Below are 20,215 nucleotides of genomic sequence, written 5' to 3'. Positions count from 1 at the left end.
GTATCGGACGGAGGTGAGTCAAACAAATCAAATAAGGGAAGCCTCGGGGCTTGCGGGCCCACCTCGAGTCAAATCGAGGCGGCGGACACAAATCACAGACTTTTGGCTCCATAAAGCCATCTACAAAAGTTTCGGAGAGATTCGGACACAACAGCAAAAGTTATGAAGGTTCGAACATTCTTTCAACCAAATATAAAGAATAGGTTTCAATTGCGCTGAATGAATAGTGTCCAAAACTAAACTCTGATTTCCAAGAGCAGAATTATCCCCGAGGGTCCGATCTTAACTTAGTATAACTAGGACATGCCAAAAGAAGGAAAGGTAAGCTTTACATACCTGGATTGCGCCTTACGCTCGTCAAATCTCAATTCCCGTTTCGTCCAAAAACTGCAAATGGTCACTTTTACCAGTTACTATTCATGAAAGTTAACATCTTAATCTTTGGCTAAACTTGGCTACCGAAATTTCGGCAGCATTTCCCCTATAAATCTAACACCCCCGAGACTTAGCTCGGCTCAAAATACAACAACAACAACAACCCAAACATCATCAAACAACACAAACCACAATCAAGTCATTCTAACTTTAAAGTTCTACCTTACTACACAAGTTGGAAACTTTCATTCAAACTTCACAATTCCAAACTTATGCCCACATTATTGTATTCATTCACCCATTCAAGATTATTCAAACCCATCCCAATTACACTCCAACAATATACAAAATTTCCCGAAGTTCATTACTTTGCATATTTTATCCAAAACATCCAAAAGTTACGACGAACATTCTAACTCTCATTATTTCATTCCCAATTCATTAACATCAACCATAAGTCACATTTAAAGTCTTTTGGTATCATAGATATACAATGATATACACAAATATACCAAAGGTATATACTTTCCGATAATGTTCCGAAATCATTTTCCAACACCAATTCAATTCATTAAACGATCCTTTACGTCATAAATGTCACAACGACGCAACTAGCGAACTAACAAATCAATTCCACCTTGCCTTACACACTTTATACCTCACGGCTAGCATACCAAACACACATACACACACGGCCTCATACACATACACCAAAGTTACGGGATTCTCGTCTATTCTAAATCCTTAACACATTCATACAATTTCCATAACATTAAAAGGACAAAATTCATACCTTTTCTTGAATTTCCGACTTGTCGCAAACGTGCACCTCTCGCCAAACTAATCGTACCCCGTCGGAGAGCGTCTTGAGTACTTTACAATATGTGAAGAACAAGGATTTTTGGATCAAACACAAGGCTTGGGATTTTTTTTTCCTTTTCTTGGTTCGGCCGAGAGCTATCTTGGCTCAAGGTTTTGTTTTGTGATTTGTTTCTTGATAATTCCCAAGGATCATTGATATATATCCACTATAGGTTATGTGTATATCACATGACCTTTAAAAATGTGGGCTTGGACCATGCCATGGCCGGCCACTTCAAGGCTTGGGCCTCAATTTTTGGTTGTCCAATTCTTGGCCCAATTCATTAAAAGTCCCGTTTTGTAATTCCCGAAACTAATTTCCGAAATTCCAAATTTACCCTCGGCCTTCCCCAACGTCTTAACATCATTGATTTCATACCCAACATAGTCATATCAACTAGAGTCAAATATTTCCTTATAACACACAAGTCTTGATTATTTCTCGATTTCCAATTATACGAAAACACGGGACATAACACACAAACCCTAGGTTTTTAATCTTGAAGTGGTTGGAGCATTTAAGGGAACAACTTCACTCTCATTCCATCTTGTATTAGTATTGTAAGTGTATTATGTTAATCTTTAAGCTTTTTCTATCAAGAAACATTATGAGTAGCTAATTTCAATTCTAAGGTTGTGAATCCCATGATGGGTATTATGTGAATGGGTTTCTATTTATGATATATGCATAATGGTTGTTGTTATTTATTCTACCTTTGAGTTGTAACGTTGGGTAATGATTGCAAGCATTAGCCGAAGCCATTATATTGACTTTTCTTGGGAAAGAGAGTCAATATTGGTAAGATTGAATAACAATGACTCGAGGCGTTAACCCTCGTTTAATAGACTAACTTAGGAATAAGAATAAGTCTAAATTGGCATTATTGGTCGCTCTTCGATTGTAACTCTTTTATATTCGGAAGAATTATAAAGAGGAAATACTGCTTAACTGTTGGGAAACATTAAGAAGTCTTAAAGAGACCAAGTGCATATTCATAGAACAACCATTAGAAGTATATCACTTTGAAACCTGAAGCATAATATCTAATCAAATTGGGGAACACAACCTTAGTCTCTCTCTCACATTAATTACACTTTAAGTCAAAGTATTCAATTACATTATTCAACAATCAATTCAAACGATTCGGAATAGGATTAAAACATTTAAAGACCGGTATCGCATACGATTAGTACTCTTTTTTTCTCCATATTCCCTGTGGGATTCGACCCCAACCTTGTTGGGTTACTATATTTGACAACGTCCGCTTTACGCCATTAATAGGTGTAATTTGAGCGTATCACAAAGCAATGAAAAATAAGTCAATGCAAGAGTTATATGGTAAAACCCCTTCAAGGTGAAGAGGAAACATCCACGGGACCTCCGGCTCACAAAAGCTCCACTATAATCAACAAGAGTTACAATATTTTTCTCCAAATGGCTACAATATCAACGCCAAAGACGGAGAAACAATACATAAAAAATAACACCAAAACTAGTGAAGAAAGGAGAGAAATCACCCAAAAAATGAGCTATTGTTCGTACTCGAAAACTGGAGCTAAAGACCACAAAACCCAATCTCCACCGTTGATATTGAAGAACCAGATGTTGAGAACTCTCGGTGCAAATTTGAGAACGATCCAATGGTTAACGAATCAGGAAAGGCTGTTTGAAGCGGACTGCTGTAGCAGGAAATTTCTGGACGAAAATCTGCTCCTCTCACTTTTTCTCTCTATATGGTTGCTATGAATTCACTCTTGTGTTATTGAAATAAGACCTAAGTTGATCGTATATGTCATGACCCAACCCCGTAGGCCGTGACTAAGTACCCGAACTGGGCACTCGTATACACATCCGTTAGCTACATGTTCAGTCCACAATAAACACCATATGGAATTCATAACGACCAAACCATGGTCTCAGATTTGTCGCATAATTATACATATAAAAGCAAACCGACAAGGCTGCCATCATATATCAATATCATATGCAAGCCGACAAGGCTTCCACTATAGACGAACATCATACCACATCACATCATATAGACACAGCTGAACAGAACCCATACACAACCCACACATATGTCCACTGACCTCTAAGAGCTTCAACCGTGAAATATGACGGGACAGGGCCCCGTCGCACCCTTAAACAACATATGCATATATTTAGATCAAAAGGATCTATACCAAAGTCTGGGCTCCGAAACAACGGAACTCTCCAAGATAGCAGAAGGGAAGTCTTAAGCTAGCGGTTCACCAAAACGCGTATCTGTACCTGCGGGCATGAAACGCAGCCCCCCGAAGAAAAGGGGGTCAGTACAGAATATGTACTGAGTGTATAAAGCATGAAATACAGTAAACAGCATCATAACTGAATAAGAAGTATAGGAACCGAGTACAATAACCAGAATACCAAATACTTGCTTTTGAAACATAACTCATGCATGTCAATATCATATATCATATCCGGCCCCATTATGGAACTCGGTGAACATGGTCGCCACCCCGTCTCTGGCGCCATAACACAGCATAGTCCAGAATATAATATAACTCCGTAACACAGCATAACTCCGTAACACAGCATAACGCCATATCACAGCATAACACCATAACAAAGCATAACACCATATATATATATACCGTACCCGACCCTCTAGTGAGGGACTCGATGAACAATGCAGTGGAAGTGTGCACGATAACATACCCGGCACGGGACTCGGTGAAAGATATATTGAGGTATGCACGAGCAGAGTAGTGAGAAACTATATGCAATTCAAAACGTTTTTAAGGACTCAATAGAATAGTCAACACGAACCATCGTTCGCAATTTCAAATAATAGTCATATCATTTACCTTTCGGATGTCCCTGTGGATTATATCAAAATGGAACTTTGAAATCATATGTACATATCAAAAAATATATATATATAATGTAAGTTATGAGAATCAAGATCATTAGCCATCCTAGTGGCTCTAGGAATAGGAATTCCTTCGGAATCATATATATATTGTATATTCATTTCACAACGATCATGCCAAAAAGAAAGAAGGTTTAGCTTCACATAACTTTAGCGCTTATTTGTCACACAATATGTATACGCTTCCCAATAATACTTCAACCTATATTAAGACGCCAACAACTACGGTTAAGCTACAGGGAGATTCAAAACGTATTCTAACGTTAGTAACTCCTTTCTAGATGTTTAGACGACGTTTTCTCTTGTAGCCAAACCAACTACATACAACCAATCCCACATCAATAATTATACATTCAATACCAATTCGGACAGCACACACAACATTCCAAACAGTCCACATTCACAACATTCAATAGCGATTCACATACGGCTACTACATTCTCAAGTTATTCGTAATAGTTTGTAGCCTTAACGTTTGCATGTATCAACTTTATAACAGCCCATCCAACATACAACACAATGCATAATCTTAATTATCATTATTCTTCCAAGTTCAATAAGAACAACAACAACGTGTCAAAACAGCCCGTATGCGATTTCAAATCAATGATAATAGTTTACATGCGGTTATGACACCTCTATTTTATTCTCATTAGTCTATAGTCGTAATACTTCATCAAAATGATTCTATAACAGCCCAATTACTATGACAACATGATGTATACTCTTAATTATAATTAGTTTTTCCAGCTTAACAAAAATAACAATACGTCCAAAACAATCCCTAACCAACAACATAAAGATGCTCGGAATTCTTGCAAACGTTTACGAACATATTAAGCAATCCACATACGATTCTTACACCTTATTTCATGTCTTCTTTTCATATAATTTCAGTAAGTTATGACCAGCAACCACACGCCATGTACATCATCAATTCATACGCAACTAAGTTACCTTGTCATCACCATAATCCTTACAACAACCCACAAACGATTTTAGTTCCAACTCCAACCATTAAACACATTCATTTCCATCATAAAATTCTTGACAATAACACTCAAAATATCAAGTAAAATCAGTTCATTATCTTCCACACAAAACAGTCCCTACAAGGTTTCAACATGCTTCAACATCACACACAAGATTTCATGGATTCAATTTATATTCACACAACTTCACCTTTAACCTTCCAATTCTTTTCATTCTTTTTACCATGCAATCTATGATAGCAACATCCATAATTACTAAAGAAAATCAGTCCACCATGGCCACTAAAACAGTCCCTACGGCCACATTAACATTCCAACACCAACATTCATGATCTTAGGCATGCAATTCATGTTCATCAAGTTACAACCATACTTCAACATTAACATATATAAGTTCATGTCTACTATCATGTTCCAACATCAACATACATCATTTCATGCATGAAACTTATATTCACACATCTACATCACCCTTAACACATGTAAAAGAAAGTTAGATCTTACCTTGACAATCCGACTTCTCAACTTGGCTAGAGTTTGTGAATTGAAATGATAATGGTTCTTGTTGCTCCAATGACTATCTTCACGTTTCTAGGGACCTTCTAAAGGGTTGAAATGCTTGAAGAATTATTTTTTTGATCAACACACAAAGAGCTCAATTTTCAGCCCTTTGGCCGAGAGCTTCTCCCCTTACCTCTAAGTCTTTCTATTTTTGTGTTGTGAAGTTGAAATGAAAAGATGAGCTCTCTTAGTCATCCATTTGATTAAACTAAGATGACTACAAGTTGGAAACAACACATGCTCCACTCATGACATTGAGCACTCAATTAACTTTGAACTAAAATTCAATTCTTTCTCCCTCACTTTCGGCTATATGTTTGGCCGAGCCTCCCTTGTCTCTCCTTTCCTTTTAATTGTTTATAAGACAATTGCATGTGTAGTGGATGATTTGTTGACACCCAATTTTTTCCCTCTTTTATTTAATTTACTCGGGTTTCTAAATTTACTGACAAGCTAAATACTTTATTTTTTTATAATATTTTATTGCTACTACTACTAATATCATTACTTTTATTTTCGACATTACAAGTATTACTTTACTACAAATTTTAGATGATTCGTCATCATTCTATTTTTTCGGGTTTGGATTCGTTAAATTAATTACAAGACAACACTTTGTAAAATATTTATTTATATATATATATATATATATATATATATATATTAATTATTTATTGTCTTTACATAGTATATGTTATTAAATTAGAAGCCCAAAAAATAATTAAATAGCGGAGGAAGGATCAATATTTTTTAGCCAAATTAATAGCCAAAAATACAAACACAATATTATTTTTTACCCAAATAAACAACCCACATTTTTTCAGCCCACTACCATTTAATTCCCTCAGCCCATTACCCATTTGTCCTACCCGGCCCAAACCAAAACTACCCGACCCGGCCCAATTTTTCCCTAAAACCTAAAACCCTCAGCCGCCCCTCATTTTTTATTTTTCTCCTTTCTCTTTCCCTTTCTCCTTCTTTTCCCTCTCTAACCCTAGCCGTCTCTCCCTTTTCCCTCATTCTCGCCTCATCTCCCTCGTCCCACTCACCCACAACCGACACACGCTCCTCTCTTTTCATTTTTTCATCATCACCACCGCACCCCACTCCTCCACTCACCTCAAAATTCCCTATAAAAAGGGGGACGACTCCACCTTCTGGAGGAGGATTTTTTTGGAACGAAAAAGACCCCATCCTTTTTTAGCAAGAAACAAGATCAAAGAAATAAAGAAACGGACAAAAAATCCCAAGATCTGAAATCCAAAAAAAATCTCTCCATAAAACAAAAGCTTACACTTTGAACAACAAGGACTCATCATATTTTTAGAAAGAACGAATTATTCAGTGTTTGGGAGACCCAACTATCTTCTAACACTTGATTTTTCCTTTTCCGGTGAACTTTAGCCGCGACAAAGGGTTTCCAACAAATTCAATTTGATTTTCTTTGGATTTGAAATTTTCTTCTGCGGATTTGTTGAGTTTAGAACTCAAAAAGAATTCGAGTGTCGTTTACGTTCGAGTTTAGATTCGAGACCCCGACGCCTCGTTCGCTGCACCCACAAAAGGTCAGTGTGTTTTTCTTTTTCTTTATCTCGAATCATAAATTTTTTATGTGTTCGTGTATGTTGGTGTTGCAGTCGGTTTAATTTCAGTTTAAAAGTTAACAATACTTGTATGTTTGTGTCTTACCTTAGTTTAGTTTTCAGTTTTACTTAGTTATACGGTGTTTTTGGTTTAGAATGCATATCGATTGATAGTTACGCCTCTTCGATCTTGGGTCAGTCGTAGCTTAGTTTCTTAATATAAGTTGGTTTAGTCAATCTGTGCGTGTGCGAATATTGTTGATTACGACAAGTATATATGAGTCCTCTCCATGTTAAAAGAATAGTGACTGATTTTGAGCATTGTTTTGGGCTGCTGTGTGCTATGACGATTTCAAGACGGGTTAACTTAAGTGATCGAAATTCATTTCTGTAACCAGCCTACTCTCTGTCCTGTTTTTCTGGTTTTGAATGAATCTATATAGTCAAGTTTGTAATATGATTTTTGATCCTTTATTTCACTCTGCCTCCTTCCAAACAAATAAAAGCATCACTGTCCTATAGTTGAAACTGTTAGCTGTGCATTTAGAAAATAATGTTTGAGATTTGGCGTGTACTATGTGTTGGTTTTGGAATAGATCAATTCGGAATATGTAGTTTAACATGATAGCTATTCAAATTGCCATTTTTTTTGCAAATCATAAAACCGCTCCTTCATCTCATGACTGTTTGAAGTACTAGTTAGATTTAAAGATAGAAATGGACTGTTATGTTCGTGTTCGCTCATGATAAACCTTGGTATCAGGGAGATTATTTGCTTGTATGTCTAAGGATTAACTCCATTCGAGTTAATGCGTTTTCTTTAGTTCATTGTGCTTACAAAAAGGAATATCGCTTCTCCTTCGTTTTGCTATCCTCTCGGAATCACGGTTTAGTTTTAGGAAATTTTGACCAGTCCCATCTCTGTTTGGTTTCTTCACTGGTGTTTGCATTAATTTCAGTACTCATCTGGTTGGTTGTTTGAATTAGAATAGTTTAGGGTGTTTAGACCGCTTATCAGATAAACAAAACTGTTTGTTTGTGCGCTGTTTGCATATCTTTATTTTGCCTACTGTTTGCATACATCTCTCTTTGTCTATCGTGGTAGTTCACTTGTTTGCATACAATTTCTTTGTCTATTTTTACCCACTCGATCATACCCATAAGTTTTCTTGCAACTTTCACATCGGTTATAGTTTGTCGCCCTCGATATTGAAATTTGTTTGTTTCTGCAGATTATCAACATTCTAATTACACATGATGTTTTGAATTTGTTTGGCATGAGTCCTTTAATTTTATTCTTTCTCCTCCATAATTTCTTTAATCGGGTTTTCTTTCTAATCCTATTTTTTTTTTCTTTCGCATGTACAACCGGAGCCGAAGAGTTTCACTTCGAAACTCAACGACACCGCTTACGGAGTTCACACCCTTCCATCACCTATACTCTTATTTCACTTGACTGAAATTGGCAGAATATTGCTGCCCCTTTACGAAGGCCAAAATAGCTTTCCTATTATCATCCTACGTTCCTTTGATTTGCTCATTATTGTGTTTAAAACTCCTTATAGGACTAACCTCTTTATTTCCATTTTAATGTCATTGATTGATTAACGTGAGGCACTATATAGTTATAACAAAATTTACTTAAAAGTTCCCTATCGTTGGCAATAGACTGAAAGCATTTGTTTGGAATGGAACATGTAGAATATAAAGGGTATTGAGCAAGTACTTTTGGTAAGAATGACTTTTGTTTTAAGTAAATTTCAACTATAAAATCAGCTGTTAAAGTCACGATACTGATGCTGAACATTTAGATCCTCTGCCCGGTTAGTAATATTTCCAGAAATGAATGAAGTATTGCAGGTTTCACCTTAATCACGACTTGTTTTTCAACGTTCCGTTTTAAAAGAGACCATTGGTACTGACGCTGAACATTTAACATACATTCATATATTTTAAACAACCTAAAGCATATTTAGCACATATAGCATTACACGTCCCTGAGGGCAATAGCTATAATAATTTTCTTTCTCACATAGAATATGACTTGAGTTTAAAGACTAAAACACCCAACGTCCTTTCTCTCGTTTCCAGATTTCAAATGGCCTTTTCATCATATTTAAGAATATAAGTCTAGGCATTTCTACACCACCATATTCACATAATATCATTTTATCTAAAGATCATATTGTCAAATAATCTTTTAAAAGGCTATTATTCATAGGCAAATTATCCTATTTTCTACAAATCCTATTTTTGAATAACATTATTATATTTTCATTTAAGGCTTTAGCAATATCTTTTAAGTCTCATTTAAACATTTAGAGTCTTCTTTTACGCAAAATACTATGTTTTCCACAAGTATTATTTTAAACAACACTATTATACTTTCGTTTAAAACCTTAACAACGTTTATAAGTCGTGTCTTCAAAATAGCATTAGAAGTACTCTTTTATACAAATTATTATTTTTTACAAGTCCTATTTTAAATAGCATTCTTACATGGCTATTTACAACTTTAGCCATATTTACAGAGCTATTTTCTATCCTATAATACTATTTACACGTAGCCTAACTAATCATAAGTCCGGTCGGTCAACCATTGTTAATGGGTCTTAAAGGGTGCCTAATACCTTCCCTTTAGACTAATTGAACCCTTACCTAGAATCTTAAGTTTTCGCAGACTTTAAACACAGCTAACTTTAAACATAACTTTAATAAACTTTAGGTGTCCTAATTCACCGTAAATAATTAGGTGGCGACTCCTTAAAACAAACAAAAAAACAAGAATCTCCAATACGTCGTACTTCTAATTTAACTCTCCGGGGTTAAAAATGGGGTGTGACATGATTCATACACTAACTTTTGTCCATTGCAATCATACAAAGATGAATGGTCATTATTTAAATGTGCAATGACTCATCCAACTTGTATACCTTCATAAAATAATGCATGCCTTCATAAAATAATGAATACTTTCAATATTCAAATGCATGCCTCAACTTTTTCTCCTCTTATTTTCAGTCATCTTGGCCGAATTTCACATCCCTTTTTCTTTCCATTTGGTTGTCCATAATATAATGAAAGTGTAGTGGATGAATCAACATTACATGCATATTTGTATGTCTTCCATAATAGCCTTGTTTTAGATGACTTTGAGTCATCTTTTGGACATGGCATGTTAATGTTCATATTGGCTCATTGTTGCCACTAATTTTTACTTAACACCACAATTAAGTAGTTCCTAATTTCCAACAACATTCTTATACTAATTAAAATTTATAACCGATTAGTTCTAGTTTAGAAATTAAAAATCCGAGGTTTCTATCTCACGTCGATTCCTTCGCGAATAACTCGACGTATAAAATACGAGGTCTAACACTATATATAGAGGATTTTAGGACAAAAGTGATCTGGTCCAAAAGTGGATTGGGTTTTATTAATCCAATTCCACATAGGAAGGGAAAACTCAAAAACCCAACAGGGACCTCCTTATCCCAAAGCGTAGTCGGAGCAGTTGCATGTTAGAGTTGAAGGTGTTATGAGTCCTTAATGTGTTACTACAAGAATATACTAAGTTTAATCCATCAATATTTCTACGTTATGTAACCAATGTATATTGTTTGCTTAAAATTCACTTGATGATAATCATGTCTTTAAGTTTGTTTTTCGGATTTGTATAGCCATCCTCTTGCAAAATTTTGACTAAACGTTGATTATTGAATACTATAACAGAGTTTCTGTGTTTTTTCTTTCCTTGCATTTGTGACTCTCTCTAAACCCCTCACCTTTTGGTATTTTTTTATTATAAACCCTTTAGATTCTTATGTGTTGTTTCGTCCAGACACCATTTACACTGTCATTTTGTGGTGTTCTTTCGACAAATAAAAGTTTCAAACACCTAACCTAATTAATGTGTCGCTATCTTGGTCTACATATTAGACCCCTCCATCCCAATTTATATGATGTATTTTGACTGGACACGGAGTTTAAGAAATAAAGGAAGATTTTTGAATTTGTGGTTTAAGATATTTGTATGGTTATAAATCATCTCGTTAATCGTAAAAGGTAAAATTTAAAATAAAATATTTTCAAATAAGGAAATGTGCAATTCTTTTTTATACCGACAAAAAAATGAAAATGCGTCATATAAATTGAGAGAGATGGAGTTAAGTGATAGGTTCTTCCTCTTTTGGTATTTTTACCTTTTAAATTCGAGACATATTTCTTGGCTATCATTGTCTAAAAGGACATATTTTGACATATTTCTTTGGCAAATTCTTACAAGAACTCTTATCCTACATGAATTGGTGGCCTGCGTTTCTTTAAAAAAATCGAAGAAATGATCTGTACAAAATACATGTTGTCACCACAAACGTGTCACTCATCAACCAGTCACATTTCAAGAGTTTTCCCTTATAGATAACAAACTCCAAAACCTTGTACAAATGCACATAAACACTACCTGAAAATTCTATCTTAATAAACACCAAAGAATTATGGAAAACTTGAAGTATGATTGCCATGTTCTTCTTGTAACATTTCCAGGTCAAGGTCATATTAATCCATCTCTTCAATTTGCCAAAAGATTAGTTAACTTAGGTGTAAAAGTCACTTTTTCGACTAGCCTATCAGCTTTTAATCGAATCTCCAAGCTTCCAAATATTGAAGGATTAAGCTTTGCACCTTTTTCTGATGGCTATGATGGAAAATTTAAGGGATTGATGAATGAGTTCGATTCATTCTATTCTTCCCTAATGAGTCAGGGGTCTGAATTCGTAACTCAAATCATAAATTCCAGGGCGGCCGAGGGCCCTCCTTTCACGCGTATTATTTACACAACCATTATGGCATGGGTCGGTATAGTGACCAAGAGCATTAATGTCCCCTCCACATTTTTTGGATCCAACCGGCCACGGTCTGGGATATTTACTATTATTGCTTCACTGACTATGCTGATTATTTCAAGAATTGTTCTCAAGATCAAGTAGTCGAGCTTCCAGGATTGCCTCGGTTAAGTCCTCGCGATTTTCCCTCGTTTGTGCTCAGCGATGCGAATTCTACCTATGGTTTGGTATTTAAAGCTATCATAGACCAAATTGAGTTATTGAATGGTGAAGAAAATCCAAGAGTACTTGTGAATACTTTTGATGATTTGGAACATGATGCTTTGAGGGATTTGAAGAATTTAACAATGGTTGGAATTGGCCCTTCAATTCCTTCAGCTTTTCGTGATGAATATGATCCTTTTGATAAGTCATTTGGAGCTGATTTGATACGAAGTTCGGAAGATTACATGGAGTGGCTGGACAAAAGGACTAAAGATTCAGTAATTTACATAGCATTTGGTAGTTTCTCTGAGATATCTAGTCAATTGATGGAGGAGATTGGTCAAGGGTTAGTCAAATGTGGAAGGCCATTTTTGTGGGTGATTAGAGAAGGATAAAATGGGGAAAATCCAGAGGAAAATTTGACTTGTAAAGAGGAATTGGAAAAACATGGAAAAATTGTGCGTTGGTGCTCACAAGTGGAAGTTTTACAGCACCCTTCTTTAGCTTGTTTCTTGACTCACTGCGGATGGAATTCGACTTTGGAGAGCCTGTGTTCTGGAGTGCCGGTCGTGGCGTGTCCGTTGTGGAGCGATCAAAGTTGCAACGCTAAGCTCGTTCAAGATGTTTGGAAGACTGGCGTCAGAGTGAATGCCAATGAAGACGGTATCGTCGAAAGAGATGAGTTTGGGAGGTGTATAGATATGGTGATGGAAGATGGAGAGAAAAGGGAAGAGTTTAAGAAGAATGCCAAGAAATGGAAGGATTTGGCTAAGGAAGCTATGAAGGAAAATGGTTCATCAAATGTAAATCTGAAAGCTTACGTTAATGAGATTTTACTGAGTCATTGTTAAAAATAGAAAATAAATTGAGTATCGTTCTTATAATACCTTGGCCTATGTTAGATCGTATTATGCATAATTTCAAAATTTGTGCAAAGAGTAATTAAGCATCATATTTTGGTTAATGACATTAGTTAAGTTTTTGTTTGTATTTGAGTTGTTTGTACTTTTGAGAATGATGGGCACATGATAATGTCTATAGAAATGTGTTTAGGTGTAGAAAACTCCTCAATTGAGAAACATCGTAGTCACACCAGTTCAGACCACACACACACAAAAAAAAAAAAAAAAAAAAAAAAAAAAAGAGAGAGAGATCGACAAAAAGTTAGGTAAAAACTTATTTATACAGAATATTTACATCAAATTAAATATTAAATATAGTGCAAAACATTATGCAAAGTGAAACCATTACCCAACTCTAAAACTATATCACTATGTGAAGGCTCTAACTGAATAAATGAGCGGATTGCACAGGACATGAATTTCCAGACTAATCCTCAAAACGATCAAATAAAAGAGTAAACTGAATGGGGAAAATATTGAGTCTTCATGGTAGTAAAGAGCTGAGCTCACCAACAATCTTTCTTCTCTAGCTTGTTATGCCGTCGTCTGCAAAACCTACGTATCCATGTCATAATCAATGTAGGTTCCCACAAAGAGAAGGTGAATACTTGCTCTTAAAATTGAAATTAATTAGCATCACCATGTAATTTTCTTTTGTCTTTTTGTTTTCCCGGTGGCGGTGTTTCCTCCAGCTCTTGCTACTCGAACACTTTTTGGTTTGAGGTCCTTGTTAAGCTTAACTTAGTGTCCAAAATTTACGGCATTTTACATAAAAATAGAAAAAAATTATGTTTAAAAAAGGTAACTACAGAGCATAGGAAAATATCATATACTAAAAAGAAGTTTAATATACAAAAAGAATTAATCTGAGCATCAGCTGGAACCTTGTCTTGGATCCTAAAAACTTTTCTCGTGACATTAGTTGTTAGATTCCCTTTTTTTCCCTATAAATGTCAGTTTTGATTCAAACAAATAAAAGAAACTCAATTCACTGTATTATTTTATTGTTTCTGCACTTTTTCTGCAGATTCTTGGTTCAAAATCATGTGCTGTATACTTTCTCTCTCCCACCTTTTCTAAAAAATATTCTTCTTAAATTTAAATTGATCATATTTATACAAACACCATATTTAGAAATATACATTAAAAGAAATTCAACTATTACAGGAAAATTCATTTTGACCTTTGGTTAAGGGTGGCACAGACACCTTAATTCATTGCTAAGGGAGTTGGTGGAACGGATGAGATCAATATGACACATGAGCCACCTTTAATCAGAGATATTTGATTCAAGCACTGTGAATCGAGAAATCTTTGATAGGGAATAATTTTTCCTTCATTCAACTAGGTGGTGTCATCCGTCACTGCCTTTGCAAAAAAAATTAATTCTACGCATGTATATGTATATTCTATAAAGAATGCGTATATACAAAGGTTGACATAGTCTAAAAAGGTAAAACTTATCCGCTCAAGTGTTTTTATCTCTAGACAATTTAATTTATCAGGGTTAAGTGACTTAATGAAATGAATATACGTAAAATAACCATTATTAACTCATAGTCATGTGTATTCAAATATATGTCATGCATTTATTAATTAGATGTAAACACTATAAACTTTTATCAAAATAAAATAATAGAAATGTACACACTAATTAGTGATAAAAATAAGCCTTCGAATTCTCCAAAGCCAAACACGTATACAAATTGAATTATAATAGATGTCTATGATAGGATGTCCACATCAAGGGTACGGCCCTTGTAGTATCTGCTAACGTGGAATGATTTGCACGGATTGTCTTCTAATGCTTGTGCAAAATTTGTGCATGCCACTAGGACAATTTCGCCCACATAATTAAAGGAGAAATTAATGTGACCAAAAAAAAAAAACAGAAACAGAGACTGGCCGAGCTAATAATAGAGGCTATGTACCTGAATTCTTATCCTATACGAATTGATGACGTAACAATATAAATGAATTAGTACAATATTGTATGTTGTCAGCGCACGTCATCAGTCACTAGTGTCCCAAAATTACTCTTAATTCTTATCCTGCTTATGCCTTTGCACAGCACTTTAAATTATAATGAATCTATATATATATATATATTATATTCAAAATATAATTAATATAATATTATAGTTTATGCTCCGTATCTAAAACTTTATTATATTCATATTTGTTACGAAAATTTATTAATACTTTTTAAAAGAGAAAACTTGTTTAAAAAAAACTATTTTTCCTCTCTTTGAGATAAAACAATAGCAATATTTAAGCATCATTTGATACTTTTAATTTTAATTCGTTTAATTTAAAGGTGTAAAATACTTATTATTTTTTATCAAATTTTGATTTGGATAATTCTAATTCAAATTATTAAATTAATTTTACATGTTTAAAATGAAACAAAATAGAAATTGATTTTCTATTTAAACGAAGAAATGCTATTTTTTTATTTTTGGTAATATTCTCGGTTTAGCTCATTTTACTCGTCATGTTGTCTTTTGCGTGATTTTTTAAGAAAACATGAATTAGAATTATAATTTGACTAATTTACCTTATTCATTATTTGATCTTCATTTGATATTAATCTCTTTTCACATTTATTAGAGTAAGAATAAAAATAAAAAATTAATTAAGTTGTATCTTATTTTAAAATATAAATATTTTAAGTATATTTATTTTATTAAACATAACAAATAAATGACATGGCGGAATAACAAATACATCAATTAAATATTTTGAAGAAAAGTAATAATATGGGGTCCATATTTTTTGCTGTGCAATAATTTCATTTGCTCCCACTAATAGGTTAATACGCATGTGGCAATGAATCCACTATTATTGACTTGATGGGGATACTTTGAGAATTAGATGAATATTATTTGATTTTTTAATATATGAGGTGCATTTTTTTTTTCTAATATGGGGTCCACTTTTTTTTTCATTAGTTTAGAGAAGGTGGGGTCCACTTTTTTTCTTTTTTTTTTTTTAATATTGTTTGGCCATTTTAGTGTGGGGTCCACCTTTTTTTGTTTTTTAATAGTGACTGACGACGAAGCATAAGGTAAACTGATGCTTCTCTATAGTAGAAAAATAGAAATATAATAAAGTATTTATATCTACTTTTTAGAAGAGTTGGTAATATAAAGTATAAAATGTCATTTTTTTGCCCTTAAATAAAAATGTGGGTGGGACCACAAAAGATTTTTTTGCCCTTAAATAAAAAAGTGGGACCGAACACAGACAACGATCTTGCCTCTATAAACCGGCTCTTCTATATAGTAGTAAAGTAATACATATATTATGTTCAAAACACGATTTATATAACAACGAGTTTCTGCTCTGTATCCAAAACTTTACTATGTTAGTGTTTGCTACGAATACAAAGTTGGCAAAAATTTATTAATACTTTTTAAAAGAGAAGACTTATTTAAAAGGAAACTATTTTTCTCTCTTTGAGATAAAACAATAGCAATATTTAAGCATTAGTTGATACTTTGAAATTTCATTCGATTAATTTAAAGGTGTAAAATATTCTATTGTTAATGTATGTAGATTTGGCCTAAACAATACCTATTATTTTTTATCAAATTTTGATTTGGGTAATTCTAATTCAAATTATTATATTAATTTTACATGTTTAAAATGAAACAAAGTAGAAATTTGATTTTCTATTTAAATGAAGAACTTCGATTTTTAAATTTTTAGTAAATATTTTTTGTTTAACTCATTTTACTTGTCATGTTAACTTTTACACGGTTTTTTAAGGAAACGCCAATTAGAATTATAATTTCGCTAATTTACCTTATTAATTATTTGATCTCCATTTAATATTATTTTTTCTTTTATGACATTAATCTCTTTTCACATTTATTAGAGTAAGGAAAAATGAAAAAGTAATTAAATTATATCTTATTTTAATATATAAGTATTTTAAGTATGTTGTTGTACAATAATTGCCCTCACTAATGGGTTGATACGCATGTGGCAATGAATCCATCATTATTGATTTAATGAGATACTTTGGAAATTACATGAATATTATTTGATTTTTTAATATGGGATGCACTTTTTTTTTTTACATTGTTTGTTTTTTTAATATGGGATTCACTTTTTTTTTAATATTGCTTGATTTTGTTAATATGGGATTCACTTTTTTTTTCCGTGAGTTTGGAGGTGATGGGTTTCACTTTTTTTTTTAATATTGATTGGTGTATAATATGAGACCCACACTTTTTTTTTTAATGAAACGGACGGAGAAAACGTTGAGCCAAACGGCTCTTCTATATAATTAAAATACAAATTGATGACGTAACAACATAAATGAATTAATACAATACTGTATGTTGTAAGCGCAAATGTCATCCGTCACTAGTGTCCCAAAATTACTCTTATATAAATAAACTCTAAAATTATGTACTCCATACCAATGCAAACACTCCATTAGCTACTTGAAAAATTCTCTCTTTCACCACCCAAGAAAATGGAAAATTTGAAGAATGAAAAATCCCATGTTCTTATTGCAATATTCCCAGGCCAAGGTCACATTAATCCGTCTCTTCAACTTTCCAAACAATTAATCAAATTAGGTGTTGAAGTCACTTTATCCTCTAGCCTATCAGCTTTCAATAAAATTAAAAAACTCCCAAATATTCAAGGACTAAGGTTTGCTCCTTTCTCTGATGGCTATGATGGCAAATTCAAAGGTTCATTTGATGAGTACCATTTGTTAAATTCTTCAATAATGTCTCATGGGTCAGAATTTATTTTAAATTTAATCAAATCAAATTCAAAAAATGGTCCCCCTTTTTCATATGTTATTTACACTCCGCTTATGGATTGGGCTGGTTCAGTAGCAAAAAAAATTAATATCCCATCTACATTATTTTGGACTCAACCAGCCACAGTTTTTGATATTTACTACTATAGATTTACTGATTATTCTGATTATTTCAAGAATTGTGATTCTCAGGATAAAATCATAGAGTTACCAGGATTGCCACCACTTAGTCCCATTGATTTTCCTTCTTTTGTGTTTGATGATGTGGAGTGTAACAATTGGGCTGTTGAGTCTATTAAAAGGCAAATTGAGATATTGAATAATGAAGAATATCCAAGCATTCTTGTTAATACTTTTGATGATTTGGAATTTGATGCTTTGAGGATTTTGAAAAATGTTACTATGGTGGCAATTGGCCCTACAATTCCTTCAAATTTTCTTGATGAAAAGAAGAATCCTTGTGATAATTCATTTGGAGCTGATATGATTGAGATTAGTTCAAAAAATTACATGGAGTGGCTGGATTTAAGGCCAAATGAATCAGTTATTTACATAGCATTTGGTAGCTATACCGAGATATCAACTCAATTGATGGAAGAGATTGGCCAAGGGTTGTTGAAATGTGGGAGGCCATTTTTGTGGGTGATTAGGGAAGGACCAAACGGGGAAAAACCGGAGGAAAAGTTGAGTTGCAAAGACGCATTGGAAAAGAAGGGGGAAATAGTGCGTTGGTGCTCGCAAGTAGAAGTCTTGAAACACCCTTCTATAGGTTGTTTCCTGACTCATTGCGGGTGGAACTCGACTCTAGAGAGCATAGCTTCTGGCGTGCCTGTCGTGGCGTGTCCTATTTGGAATGATCAAGTTTGTAATGCGAAGCTCGTTCAAGATGTGTGGAAGAATGGCGTCAGAGTGAATGTTGGTGAAGGAAGTATCACTCAAAGAATTGAGTTCGAGAGGTGTATAGAGATCGCGATGGGAGGTAGCAAGGAAGGGGAGGAATTGAGAAAGAATGCCAAGAAATGGAGGGATTTGGCTAAGGCAGCTATGAAGGAAAATGATTCATCAAATGTGAATCTCAAAGCTTATGTTAATGAGTTTTTACTTGGTCGTCATTGTTAAGATAAGAAAATGAAGTGTTTTATTATTCCTATGTCATAGTAGATTGTCTATTTTTCATCTAGAGAGTGAAGATTATTAGTCACTCTATTGATGACCTTAATAAATTAGTATAGGAGAGGGAATTTCAACCTCTCAACTGATTACTTCAAAACATTAGCTAATCAATTGCAGCTTGCAGAGATGGTTCCTGTTTCTTAAATATTTGATTAGTAATCTTTTTATTAATATGTATAAATAAGTTATTAAAAACCTAATAAGTTGTGTTTTTTAAAATTTAAAATTCATAAATTTAAAATTCTAGCTCTGTTACTGTGGTTACTGTATGTGTTTTAAGTGTCGGTTGTTGGTGAAACATCCTTTTTGTTGTTTATTGAGCTAGCATGGCATATTGGCAAACAAAGAATATACCGCGGTTTATATATTCTTATCCATTCTTGAGGTCACACCTACTCTTGTCAGCTTAGCAGGTTTTCAAATGTCCAAAGTAAAAAATTAATTTATATATGCGTGTTAGGTATGATGAACTTATTTACATTAAAAAAATAGTTTTATAAAAATAATGTTATTGGTGAGTAAAGATATATTTTAAATAAGTTTAATAGTATTATTGTTAGATTGAAAACTGTTTCGACATAACTTTTCTATGCTAAAAGTGAATAATATTTGTTAAATATTAACTGGGAGAGAATAATTAAAGTTAAAACTAAGACAGATGCAAGCAGAATTGATTTAATCGTCTCAATTGCATTATAAAAGTTTATGAACCTTCTAAGCTGGCAAAGGCAATTAGATACAGGAGCTTCATATTGTCATTGTGCACGAAGTTAAGTACTCCCTCCGTCTATTGTTACTTGTCCAGTATATAAAAATAAATGCCCATTTTTAACTTGTCCAATTTAGAAAATAAAGAGATAATAATTCATTTCATATCTATTTTACCCTTATTATTCATTATTGATTGGAAACTTCAAGAAATTATTAGTGATTGCATAACTTTTAAAGTATGTTTGATTGATTTCAATTATTTGGACGATGTATAATAATTAGGGGTGATATTGTAGTACAATTTGTCTTTT

General features: G+C 33.6%; 1 pseudogene; it reads left to right on the top strand.

The window, feature by feature from the left end:
• The first annotated feature begins 11,661 nt into the window (after nucleotides 1-11,661).
• Nucleotides 11,662-19,320, top strand: LOC132609045 (UDP-glycosyltransferase 75C1-like; annotated as a pseudogene).
• Nucleotides 19,321-20,215: the final 895 nt, after the last annotated feature.

This window comes from Lycium barbarum, chromosome 9 (assembly GCF_019175385.1).
Source record: "Lycium barbarum isolate Lr01 chromosome 9, ASM1917538v2, whole genome shotgun sequence".
NCBI lineage: Eukaryota > Viridiplantae > Streptophyta > Magnoliopsida > Solanales > Solanaceae > Lycium > Lycium barbarum.
This window is presented reverse-complemented; position numbering and strand designations above follow the sequence as displayed.